Below are 13389 nucleotides of genomic sequence, written 5' to 3'. Positions count from 1 at the left end.
CCAGAAAGAAACAATTAATTGAAAAGGAAGTCGACAAAACGTCAAAAAAAGCACGTCAGAGGTTAGCTCTTCTCCAGTTAAGTGCTAACTGGCATGGAAACAAAAGAACTGAAGTCCATGCACCAATGTGGTGCCTATATAGGTGGCGCGGATGTCATTTCTGGTGCGGATGCCGTGTGGAGCCAACTGACGCCATCTCCAGGTGTGCAGGGGTACTGCCCACAAAACATCTTCCGGATCCAATCTGATGCTTGGAAAATTCAGGGTTAGAAATCTGCAGCTAGAAGCCTCCATCAGATAGAGGCCCCTATCAACAGATTCCTTATCTAGGAACAAATATCCAAGCAATACTTTTCCGGAAATGGGTCTGCAAACATGATTCAAACCAAAAAGCCCTATGGGACAAATCATGCAAAATGCCCATACCGACAGGCCTGACTCCAACATATCCCAAGAAAAGTTGACTGTCCACAAAGAATGGTTTTGTGGGGTCAATGTAGAACAACAATGCTCTTACTTGGTCCAGCCAGTGTAGTCTCTCCTCTTCCTTAGACAGAGAAGGCAGAGCATAAAATGTAGGCAACGTGATACATTGGCCTACATGAAACGAGGTCACAAGCTTCGGCAAGAAGAATGCTTGGGTGCAAAGGAAAAGTTAGTATGGGAGTTAGGAGAAGTATTAGGCTGAGATGACAGTGCCTGTAGTTCACTGACCATCCGGTCAGATGTATTTGCCACCAGAAAGGCTGTCTTGATGGTGAGAAGCCTGACAGGGAAGGAATGAAGCAGCTCAAACAGAGCAAACGTTAGGTAAGTAAGAACCAAATTAAGGTCATATTGAGGCATAATAAAGGGAGCTGGAGGGATTAAGTGTTCCAAACTTTTTAGGTACTTATTTACAACAGGGTACCTGAAGAGGGAAGAGTTATTTGGCAGCAGCAGGACGGCAGAAATGGCAGACAAATAACTCTTCAATGTACTCAGTGCAAAGCCTTGGTGGGCCTGGGTAAGGATAAACAATAGAACTTGGGAAATGGATGCAGCTAAGGGGTCATCCTGTTTGGCTGTAAACCACAAATTAGTTCCATTGGCCGTCATATATCTTCTTGGTGGAGGGACGCTTGGCTGTCAAGATAACACTACAGACTTGGGGTAGGAGGTCGAAAGATGTCAACTGTCGCCACCTAATCTCCACGCATTAAGGCAAAGCATTGACAGTTTATAGGAGTAGAACCCTGCTCTGCTGCTGCAACAGAAAATCCTACCAAAAGAAGCAGCCTGATTGGAGGATCGACGACCATGTTCAACAGCTTGAGATACCAGACTTTCTGAGCCCAGGCTATCCCCACTGCTAAAAGAGAGATCGTGCAACATCCTAATGGAGACACCATTTGTGTTCCGGTAGGCATCTTCAGTTGACTTTGTCCGCTCTGGCATTCAGAGATTCCACTAGGTGTTGAACCACCAGGGAAATGCCTCTTGACAAAAGGTCCATTACCCACCGCGCCCTGTTTGCAGTACCACACTGTGGTTATATCCATGAACACCTGCACTACCTACCAAAACAGAGCGGCGGAGCGCTTGCGCACCGACATAGCTGAATACGAAGTGGTGGATTGCTGGCGCTGGCTACATCAGCATGACAGGGAGGGCACATTTTACTCTGCTTTGCACTCCAGCTGGTCTAGGCTGGATTATTAGTCCATATCCTTATCTATGGCACCCTGGCTAAGAGAAACCACACATATGGCCCGCACATACTCTGACCACTCTCCGGTCACTCTTAAGCCAGCAGTACCTGCCGTTGCTTCCCCACTTAGTACCTGGCGTCTTTCCCCAAATATGCTACTGGACGACCCGTTCTGCGAGGAACTCAGGAACGCGATAGTGGAATTCTTCAATAGGAATAAGGGCATGGTATCCAAAGTAGGTATAATATGGTAGGCCTTCAAGGTTACAATGAAAGGTAGCTGCCTGGCAAAGGGCATTGGAGTCCTACGTGATATCTGGTCCACCCTCACGGGCATGGAAACAAAAATCAAACATTTAGAAAATGCTCTAACTACAATGCATACTGCTGATGTGGTTTGGCATCTATGGGATGCATTGACAGACTATCAGGAGCCAGCGGAGCAGGAGGTCCTAGTCAGGGGCAAATATGCATGGGTGCGGTCTTACGGAGAGGCGTGGCAGGGCACTAGCCTATACCATTCACACAACACGCCCAGACAACACAATATTGGAGATATGGGATCCATCTGACCGTACACTTAGGGACACCCCTGACATACTTCAGACATTTGTGGCATATTATGAGCAACTATACTCCTCAACTAGGACGACAACCCAGAACACAGGCAGCTATCTAGAGGACGCAGCATTGGCTTGGCTCAGTGACTGACTTGTGGCTGAAATAGAGCAAGATGAGATACAAGAAGCCATAATGCAGTTACTGTCAGGCAAAGCCCCAGGACCTGATGCTATACCAGCCGATTTCTAGAAAACTTACGCAGCAATACTTGTCCCATAGCTGAAAGAGGTTTAAACTGAGGCTAAACTGGAAGGGATACTTCCCCCCTCCATGAGAGAGACCCTGATCATCACATTACTAAAAACCAAATAAAACAGCCTCCAGCTGCGGCTTCTACGCCCACTACCACTCATCAACTGCAACACAAAGATACTGGTGAAAGTACTAACCAATCGATTAAGTCTATTAATGACATTCCTGACCAGGCCAGACCAATCATGGTTTGTACCAGGCAGGTCCGCATCGTACAACCTGCGGACAGTCTTTGTCCTTCAACAAAGCATAGACCCTGAGCTTCCTGCTGCAGCAATATTCCTAGATGCCACGAAGGCCTTTGATTCCCTAGAAAGGGATTATTTAATGATCATACTGAGACGCATGGGTTTCCCATCCACATATAGGGACTGGATACATACAAACCCGTTAGCAGCCTTACAGATCAATGGAGCCTGCTCGACACCTTTCCACATAGCAAGGGGGACCAGGAAGGGATGCCTGCTGTCGCCACTGCTCTTTGCATTGCAATGGGGCCCCTGGCTGCCAAACTCCGTCAGCATTATAATCACTTAGCTATCCATACACCTAGCAGACATATATTAATCTCACTATACGTGGACAATGGAACACTATACCTCAGAAACCCAGCAGAGAGCTTAAACATCGAACTAAAGGAATTTGTAAGATTTGCTCACGTGTTCGGTATACAAATAAACTGGGCAAAATCGCACATTTACCCATTAACTGCAAACACGCCCAGATTCAGATCGGATTTTCCCATCCAATGGACAGACCCGAATCTTTATTACTCTGGCATAGAGCTCACTCGAGACAAGGAAGAATTAATGCGGTTCAACTATGGGACGGTGTTGTACAGTATACAATCCAGCATCACGCCCTGGAACTCACTAACCACTTTTGATAGCAGGCTGCATCTCGCTAATGAAGATGGTCGTACTTCCCAAATTACTCTGTTTATTCCACCAACTAAACATTTCTTTAAACTGTTAAGAACACAAATGATTATACTGGCGTGGGCTAGTAAACAGCCGTGTTTGCAATGGGAAATCCTTGTTCAACCGTTTTCCAATGGGGGCTTTGTGGCCCCTGATCTAGAGCTCTACTACATCTGCGCGCAGACACATTTGGCACATTAATGGTACCGACCACCCCCTTACAACGGGGATCTAGCAATAGTGCAGGGTTGCATTGCCCAACCCCCCCATTCCGCATATCTGAGGCCAGTCATGATAATCACCCCCCCCACCCTCAAAAACTCCATGGTGGCCTGCACGCAAAGAGCCTGGCAAAAGATGGCTAGCCAGGCAGGGAAGAGCTTATTATAGAAGCCGGACATGCCACTGTTGAAACAAGGAGTGGTCTCAGTTACATGCGAAACAGGAGGTACAAAATTACTTACGAAATTAAGCATTGTCACATGCGGAGACCTGCACGAGGATGCCCATTTTCGAGACAGAGATGCACTTCCAAACAGTATGCTGCAGTCTCCACTGGATAATTTCCTGTATATCGGCCTTAAGTGCAGCATCCGCCCAAGGTGAACACACTTCACATACTGCTGCAAGGAAACTCACCACAACACTTGGTCTCTACACTCTACCGCTACATGCAACAAGAGCGGACGATGTTCAGTGGGGGTGCATGGGAGGGTTGGGACGAAGAGCTGCATATGCATCTTTCGAACAAACAATGGGAATACTGCTGTCAGCAGACCAAAAGGATCACAAGCAGTAGTAGGTTGAGAATTATACACTATAAATTCCTACACAGGTTATACTACACAACCATGAAGCTCCATAAATATGGTCGAAAGCCAGAAGCAAATTGCGCTAGATGTGGGATGGAGAACGCAGGTTTTCTACACTTGGCCTGGCTGTGTCCCCCGGTACTGCGATACTGGAAAGAAGTCGAAAGGGCAATTTCCCTCATGATATCTACACCATTAGTGCTTACACCACAGACAGCTCTGCTGGGATATACAGAAGAGTTGGAGGGTGCACACCATAGATACACAAGCCTAGGTCTCTTACTGGCAAAACGGAGAGTGGCATGCAGATGGGGGAGAGGAAGGGCGCCCAAATTCAAAGAGTGGCTTTCAGACTTGCTATAATGTCAGGATCAGCTGGAGGTTTATGCAGATTTGCAGCCCCCCACCTCAGGTCCTAAGGATATATGGGGACGATTGAACACATACTTGCAGCAGAACCCAGACGGTGTGCTATCTGCTTCAACTATAAGTAGTCATTAGCAAAAAGTATAATCATGCTGTACAATATGGAAAGAGCAACAAAGGGGTGGAAGTGGGGGCGCATAGGAAATGTACTTACTGATACCTAAATGTGTGTATAACTCCATGCAAACAGGTACAGGATGTGGCTTGTGGGATGTTAAATTGTATTCTTTAGCTTTGTTTTCCCTGTTTTTCGCTACCACTGTGTTCACTGCAAAATCAATAAATAAAAAAAGTGGGGGTAACCATGCCAAAAAGGGCACTTTCCTACAGAAATAATATTCACACAGAGAGGGAGAAGCACCTCTGAAAAGGGGCATAACCCTTCCAAAATAAAGGAAGTGCCGCACACAAATGCAGCAAATGTAAACGAACTCTAAAAGAATTCAATAACAAGAAGTCTACACAATAGACTAAGCAAAACTGACAAATAGATACATCTCTATGAAGTCGTATTAAGGATTGACCGAAGTCAGGAAAAGAAATAAGAATGTGCAAAGAACATTTCAACACTATTGAAAAGTCTACACCAAAGTGTAGAAGGTATGTAAACTGCAAGGAATACGTAACAGAACCCCATACGACCAAAACAAGTAAGGTATGAAAATCCTGAAGAAGAGAGTGATATCACATGTAAAAGATAAATGTACCCCTCAAAAGTGAAGCACTAGACCTACACTATTTGGTAGTACAAGGGGACAAAGCAACCAATACTCTCAGGGGTATAGAAAAACCAAAGAGTTGGTAATATCCCCAGTAACTAGTAAACTGGTATAAATGCAAAAGTTAGAAAAACGAACGGTCTGCCATGGGAGAAATGGGAAAAAATCCATTTAAGGTGTAACTAGGTATGAATACTCTTTCGCATACTAACATAGAATGTAAAAACTCCACTTAGACTATAATATATATATCAGACAGGTAAAGACTCTTAAGCATAAGCTTGTCATCAGAGTGAAGCAAACAATATCACCATAGGTAAGGTGTGCTATAAATGATAGCCTCTAATTCAGCAACATTGACAAAACCTGAAGCAGAAATGATTACTGTACCTTAGGCTATAAAAGATGCCTTAACAACAGGCATGAAAAAGTCCATTGGGTGTCAGAGCACCACATTATGACAATAACAAGCCAGGGAAACTCAACACCTGGCAAGAAGGAACACCCACAGGGCATTCCAATAAAGCAGAACAGAACAATTGAAAGCCTCATGGCCCTGCAGAAGCAATACTGATGGGAGCAACCCTTGACCCTGCTTCCAGCAGGCAGGTTGCTCCTCGCGACACCGCCTCCTTCTCCGTCAGTTTTCCTTTCTCTCAAATCCCTTGCCGCTGTGTCCCCGCGGCCCCTCCCCCTCCCCCACCTCCTCTTCATCCGTTTTCCTTTCTTTCTTATCCCTTGCAGCTGCGTCCCCGCGGCCCCTCTCCCCTCCCCTTCGTCCGGTTTCCCGCTGCTGCTAATCCCTGCGGCCCCACCCCCCAGCCTTCCCATTCGCCCAGCCCTCTGTTCTCCCAGGTGCCACTCCCTCCCTCCTCCCCATTTATGGCGGCCGCAGCGCGGTAACAAGGAGCAACCGTTGACCCTGCTTCCAGCAGGCAGGTCGCTCCTCGCGCCGCCACCCCGCGCCTCCTCCTTCTCCGTCCGTTTTCCTTTCTCTCAAATCTCTTGCTGCTGCGTCCCCGCAGCCCCTCCTCCCTCCCCCACCACCTCTTCGTCCGTTTTCCTTTCTTTCTTATCCCTTGCCGCTGCGTCCCCCCGGCCCCTCCACCCACCTCCTCCTCGTCCGGTTTCCCGCCGCTGCTAATCCCTGCGGCCCCACCCCCCCAGCCTTCCAATTCGCCCAGCCCTCCCTCCTCCTAGCTGCCACTCCCTCCCCCCTCCCCCATTTATGGCAGCGGCAGCGCTGGCGCGCCAAAGACGCACCCAAGGCAAGCCCGTCTGCGTCCGTCCGCGCCAAGACCGCGCCCAGCGCCAGTCCCCCTGGCCCCCTCAGACAATCTACTCACCCTCCACTCACTCAACCCAGGCCCTCGCCCCACCTGCACCCTTTCCAGCCCCACACACACTCATGGCCCCTTCACCTGCTGCACCTGTCATTTCTCCTGCTCCTCCTCCCTCACACCACACAGCAACCATAGCGACCCCCGACAAACACAACTCCCCCAACACAATACACACCTGCTCTGCCCCCACCAACCAGCCCTGCCGCACACCACCCCACAACCAGAACACACCCCGCAACAAAACCCTCGTGCACCACACCAACACTACCCACCACAAACACCTCAACTGCCTGCTCCTCAACACCTGCTCCCTTCACAAACATGCCATAGAACTCTGGGACCTCATCACATCACACTCACCTGACATCGCCTTCCTCACGGAAACCTGGACCAACCCCCTCCTCGGAACCCTACATAGCCATCGCCACCCCCAAGGGATACAAACTCCAATGCAAAGACCGACTCAACAGGCCAGGTGGTGGCATCGCCATCCTACACAGGGAAACCATCAAAGTCACCACCAGCTCCCAAGAAACTATCGACAACACATGCACTTCCTAATCCACATTATCAACAACTCCACCCTCAGAGGTATACTAATCTACAAACCACCAGGACCACGCCCCGCCTTCTGCGACATTATCGCTGACACCATCACCTCGCACGCCCTCACCTCCACAGACTACAGCCTCCTCAGTGATTTCAACTTTCACTTGGAGAACCTTCAAGACCACAACTCTACCTCCTTCACAGACAACCTCACCAACCTCGGACTCAAACAACTGGTCACTGCACCCACCCACTCAGCAGGACACACATTAGACGCAATTTTCACCTCAAGCCAACACATAGCCTACACCCACACCACCAAACTCCACTGGAGTGACCACCACTGCATCCACTTCTCCTTCACCAAACCCCCCACACACCACCATCAACACACCACACCCTACTGCATGTGGGACAAGATCCCCACAGAACTCCTGAACTCCCAACTGGCTCACAACCTTACCCCCCCCCCCCCCCCCCCCCACAACAACGACCCCAACACAGGAGCACACAACCTCTCTAAATGGATCACTACCTGCACAGACACACTAGCCCCCCTCAGAAAACACATCGCAACCCACAACATCAAGAACGCCCAATGGTTCACCCCCAAACTCCAAGCGCAAGTGCCGCCAAGCGGAAAAATATGTCGACAAGAACCTTCTACAACCAACTTCTCCACCCTCAAAACCACCATTCGCACCCATCACCAACTCATACGCACCGCCAAAAGAGATCACTACAAGACACGCCTTGACAACAACTCTCAAAACAGCAAAGAACTCTTCACCATCATTAAAGAGCTAGCCAAACCCAAAGCCAGCAACATAGACCCCACACACACACACACACACACACACACACACACACACAGCGCCCCTATGTGACACCCTTTCCAACCACTTCCACCACAAAATCCTGGACATCCACAACAGCTTCATACCACACACATCCCTCACTCACCCAACTCAACCCCCACTCACGACCCCACCCACCACACTCACCACCTGGGCCCCCACCACACACGAAGAAACCGAAAAAATCATGAATTCCATCCACTCCGGATCCCCCTCCGACCCCTGTCCTCATCGCATCTACAACAAAGCCAGCCCAACCATCGCCCGATACTCCGCGACATAATCAACTCCTCTTTCGACTCCGCCACCTACCCAGACCCCAGAAAGCACACAGAAATCACCGCTCTCCTAAAAAAAGCCAAAGCCGACCCGGAGGTCCTCTCCAACTATCGCCCCATCTCCCTCCTCCCTTTCCCCGCCAAGGTTGCCGAGAAACTAGTCCACGCCCACCTATCCCACTTTCTCAAAGAAAGCAACACTCTTGAACCCTCACAATCCGTGTTAAGCAAGAACCAAAGCACGAAAACCGCCCTCATCGCAAGCACTGACTACATCAGGACCAAAGTCGACAAAGGCGAGACCGTCCCACTCATCCTCCTAGACCTCTCCGCAGCCTTTGACACTGTCTGCCACCACACAAGCTTCCATAACATAGGAATTCGTCACAAAGCCTTAGACTGGCTCACCTCCTTCCTCACCGACTGGACTCAAAGAGTCCGCCTTCCACCTTTCCACTCCACCGCTACCAAGATCATCTGCGGAGTCCCCCAATGGTCCTCCCTCAGCCCCACACTCTTCAACATTTACATGATCCCCCTAGCCAACATCCTTCGACCACACTGAATCACTATCCTTTCCTACGCAGATGACACCCAACTCATCCTCTCCCTCACCCGCAACCCCACCACCGCCAAAAACAACCTACACGCTGCTCTCCTCGACACCACCAACTGGATGACAACTAACCACCTCAAGCTTAACTCCAACAAAACCGAGATCATCATCTTCGGCCCCAACAAAACCATATGGGACGACTCCTGGTGGCCCACCACCCTAGGCCCAGCACCCACCCCCGCAAAGCATGCACGCAACCTCGGAATCATCCTGGACCCCTCCCTCTCCATGACACAGCAAATCAATGCACTAACCTCCTCCTCCCGCTTCCACACACTCCGCACTCAAAAAAAAAATCCTTCAAATGGATTTCCCCAAGAGACCAGGAAGACAGTCACCAATGCACTCATCAGCAGCAGGCTAGACTACGGTAACGCCTTCTATGCCGGCACCACACTCAAACTCAAACTCCGGAGAATCCAGAACACAGCCGCACGCCTCGTCCTTGGCCTCCCCGCCACAAAGGAATCTCACCACACCTCAAATCCCTTCACTGGCTCCTCATAGACAACAGAATGACTTTCAAGATCCTCCTCCACGCACACAAATCCCTCCACAACACCGGCCCGACCTACCTCAACGAAAAAGTGAACACGCAACCTCCGATCAGCCAACCTCGCACTAGCTACAGTCCCCTGCATCCAACGAACCACCACAGGAGGCAGGGCCTTCTCCTACCTCACCCCCACAACCTGGAACTCCCTCCCCACCAACCTCTGCAAAACCAAAGACCTCCTACTCTTCAGAAAAAAACTCAAGACATGGTTGTTCGAACAGTAATCCCCCCGCACTCCCCCATCCCACAAACGCCTTGAGACCCTCACGGGTGAGTATCGTCCTCTATACATTTTTTTTATTGATTGATTGATTGAAACATTGAAGAACAAATAACAGCACAGTAGTGATGAAGAAGCCAAAGGATAGAGAAATGTAACTTGTTGCTCCACCCTTACTGTCTCGAAAATGTCTCAAGGCCTAGTGAGGCTGTGCACCAAACAAATGGGCACCATCAAATGGCATGTCCAGTAATGTAGACTGGATTGGTTGTAAGAACCCTGAGGTACGCAACAAGGTACGGCAACTGAGCACAACTGAGGAAGCCACAGCTCGACCCACAGTGTCAGTGGAATCCATACCGCAGCGAATGACTGATTCAGCTGCATTTGGCCCATCCTGAATTATAGGAGTAAGAGTAATCCTGACATTATCTGGAGGCAAGGGTAAACTGTTCACTGAAGAGTCCCATAATGAATGAGAGAAACATCCTAGAACACAAGACGTGGTCGCAGAACGTAGAGCAGAACTTGTGGAGGCCACAGACATCTAGACTCCTGGAAGATTATGGGGGAGGGACTCTATATCAGAGATAGTTAAAACGGCCTGTGCCACTAAACTGCAAGGAGTAGGATGTGTGATCAAACAAGATGGATCACCAAGGACAGGACGGTGCTTGTGGGATATATCCCGGTCAACAGGGGCACCTGTAGCAGAGTTAGCCCAAGAAGCAAACAAGACATTATGTACTGCTTCGCTATACGGAAGCACCGGCCCAACCCCGGTCTGGCTTTGATGGAGCACATCAATTAAGGGATCGGAAGTCAACTCCATTAAGGGAAGGGTTAGACCTAACACCTCCGCAACTCTCTTAAGCATGTCCGCAAAGGAGGAATTTGTTTCCGTAACAAGGCCCGGAGGGGAAAGGAAGCCTGAGGCAGAAGAAGAATCCATGCCACTAGTTGCAGCCAGATCAGACAATCAACTGTCCTTTCTAGGAGGATCCGACTGCTGTACCGCCTCTTCACCATCATCTGCGACAGGAACAAAAGGAGTGGAGTCCTGTGGAGGTATGACTGGCAGCATTTGCGACATCAACCAGCGTTGAGAAGACGATACCTAGATGTCGGCATTGACATCAAATGCAGAGAGGGAGTCGACTTCAATTGGCACCGCTAGTGAAATCGCAGGAGCCAGCTGATAGGACACCGGTGACACAGATGGGAACCCTGAAGGGCTGTTGTAGGACGCAATTACAACAGGCAGAAAATTGTGGTAATCATGCCAAGAAAGAGGGTACTTTCCTACACAACCCTCCTTCTTACCCCTCAAGTGAAGGACAAGAAGGCTAACCTTGCCCAAATGAGTCTTCATTGTTCAAGTGGAAATATCTGGAGCGTCCATCTGCACATTTACATTAGAGTGGTTATTCCCAGGTCTATTTTCCACTGTATAGTCCATTCCATGTAGGGATATAGACCACCTCAACAGTTTGGGAGTTTATCCTTTCATCTGTTTTAACCATAGAATGGGCTATCTAAACAATGAAGTGAGTGCCAAAGAGGTATGGCCTCGGCTCCTTCCATGCCCAGACCACAGCAAAGGTCTCCCTTTCTATGGCTGACCAACTTTCCCTGGGGGTCAACCTTCTGTTTATAAAAGCTACTGGTTGGTCCTGGCCAACAGTGTTACGTTAACATAGAACTACCCCAACCCCTAAATCCAAGGCATCTGTTTGTACTATGAATTTCTTGGAATAGTCAGGGCTTTTTAACACAGGTGCAGAGCACATGGCCTGTTTGAGGTCTTCAAAAGCTTTTTGACAGATAGCTGTCCACAAAACGTTTAGGCATTCTCTTTAAGGTGAGGTCATTAAGCGGGGCTACAATGGAGCCATAGTTCCTAATGAACATCCTGTAGTACCCAGTGAGGCCTAAGAAGGGTCCGTGCAGGAAGGGGTGTCACTTCTAGAATAGTTTGGATCTTCCCCTGTAGTGGCTGAATCTGGCTGCCACCTACCACGTTGCCCAGATACACAACCTTCCCCGGCCTTATCTGACTCTTAGCTGATACTTAGTGAGGCCTGCTTTTTACAGAGCCTACAAAACATTCCAGAGGTGGACCAGGTGGTCATCCCGGGGAGGGGGGGGGGGCTAAAGACAGCTATATCGCCTGGATAAACTACACTATAGACTTCCAATCCACAAAGAACTATATTCACCAGCCTCTGAAAAGTGGCAGGTGCATTTTTCAGACCAAAGGGCATCACTGCGAAGTCATAATGCCCTCCAATGGTTGAAAAGCAGTTTTTAGTTTAGCATCACCTGATAATTTGATCTGCCAAGAGCCTGAAGTCAAATCTAATGTGCTAAGATACTTGGCAGACGCCAGTGTTTCTATTAACTTATCTGCCCTAGAGATAGGATGAACATCTGTCTTTCTGACAGTGTTGAGCCCTCTGTAATCAACACAGAACATCATTTTAATTTTACCATTCTGAGAGTGAGGTTTTGGGACCAGCAACACTGGGATAGCCCAGGGGCTATCAAAGTGCTCAATTACTCCTAGGTCCAGCATCTTTTGCAATTCTGCTTTGATGCAGTCTCTAACATGGTCAGGTTGCCTATAGATTTTGTTTTTTAAGGGCAAACTGTTTCCTGTATCAATGGTGTGTTCACAACATGTTGTCTGACCAGGTGTCAGAGACAACAGTTCTAAGTACTGCCATAGGAGGTTCCTTCAGTCTTTTTTCTGAGATTCAGAAAGGCAGTCTGCTAGGATTACTCCATCTACTGAGCCATCAGCTGCAGTGTTAGAGAAGAGGTCAGGAGATGGCTACTCTCTTCCTCCTGTCCCTCATCAGTGGCCATGAGCAGGGTCATGTCAGCCCTGTCATAGTAGGGATTCAAGTGGTTCATATGAAGCACCCTGAGGGGGATTCTGGGAGTGCCTAGGTCCATTAAATAGATGCCTCACCCTTGTTTTCTACTACTGTGGGGAGACCTCTCCCATTGTCTTGGGAGCCACCAGCTCCAGGACCCAGACTTTCTGCCCTAGCTGGTAAACAGTTAGGACAGTTTTCTGGTCAAGCCACTGCTTCTGTAGTTCTTGGCCAGATGTATGAAAACATTTTGCACTCGCAAACGGTGCGAATCGCAAAAATCGGCCGTTTGCGAGTGCAAAAAAGTGGTCTGCGATGCATGAAAGCCATTCGCAGACCACAAATAAGAAATCACAAAATTGCGATCTCTTGCGTTGCAACCTGGTTTTGCGAGTCGCAATTTGCTCTCAAAATCCACATCGCAAGGAGAAGCAGCAAAAAAAAATCGCAAATTGGAATTTTTTGCAGAATGGCATTTTGCACATGCAAAATACCATGAAAGATAAACTCTGAAAGATAAAAACTCTGTTTTTATCTTTGCCCCTACCCTTGCCCTGAGACTTACATGCTTCCTTTTTTGTGTATGGCAATCCCCTTTATGAGCTTTTCTGCTCACCCTAGTTCTGACCCATTTGTCTGCCTTCTTTCCCA

The 13389-nt window shown here is 48.8% G+C and overlaps 1 protein-coding gene and 1 non-coding gene across 2 annotated transcripts in view; both read right to left on the bottom strand.

Moving 5' to 3' along the window:
- The window catches only part of TRPM7 (transient receptor potential cation channel subfamily M member 7), a 1269618-nt gene that overhangs the window by 726267 nt on the left and 529962 nt on the right, over positions 1-13389 (bottom strand). The window lies entirely within an intron of this gene.
- Positions 13207-13266, bottom strand: LOC138286252 (U7 small nuclear RNA). The gene has a single exon (XR_011201915.1). It is a non-coding gene; the product is annotated as a U7 small nuclear RNA (small nuclear RNA).

This window comes from Pleurodeles waltl, chromosome 3_1 (assembly GCF_031143425.1).
Source record: "Pleurodeles waltl isolate 20211129_DDA chromosome 3_1, aPleWal1.hap1.20221129, whole genome shotgun sequence".
Classification (NCBI taxonomy): Eukaryota; Metazoa; Chordata; class Amphibia; order Caudata; family Salamandridae; genus Pleurodeles; species Pleurodeles waltl.
The sequence above is the reverse complement of the archived record's forward strand: the minus strand, read 5'-3'. Positions and strand labels throughout refer to the sequence as shown.